Below are 508 nucleotides of genomic sequence, written 5' to 3'. Positions count from 1 at the left end.
ATTAAGTAGTATTTGGTTTGAGAGACATAGACACTAAAACATAAATATGATGATATATATATATGTTTATTATTTATTTGTTGAGACACAGATTTTTAACAAACACAAATGAATATGTAAGTACACAAATACACAAAATTTGTGTACTGAACTAAGGGATAGAATACAAATTTTTATACATAGACACAAATTTTTTTTTTCAATTATACCTTTTATAGATCTTTTTTCTTCTTCTTCTATTTTTCACGTTTTATCTCTCTACATCAGATTTTCTTCCTTTTCTCCCTCGCACCCAAATCATCATCTTCATCTTTCTCCTCCCTTTCTCCAACCAGACAACCGTTGTCTCTCTTCTTTTCCTCATTTCTCTTTCTCTTTTTTTTTTTGTTCTTCGCTTCTATTCCATTATTGTTATTGTCGCCTTTTGCCATGGTTGTCTCCAAATCTGTTTTTCACGTTATCTCTAAATTTGCTGCTCTTTTTCTCCCTCTTTGAGACTGCCACTTCC

The sequence above is a fragment of the Arachis duranensis genome, chromosome 6 (genome assembly GCF_000817695.3).
Source record: "Arachis duranensis cultivar V14167 chromosome 6, aradu.V14167.gnm2.J7QH, whole genome shotgun sequence".
NCBI lineage: Eukaryota > Viridiplantae > Streptophyta > Magnoliopsida > Fabales > Fabaceae > Arachis > Arachis duranensis.
This window is presented reverse-complemented; position numbering follows the sequence as displayed.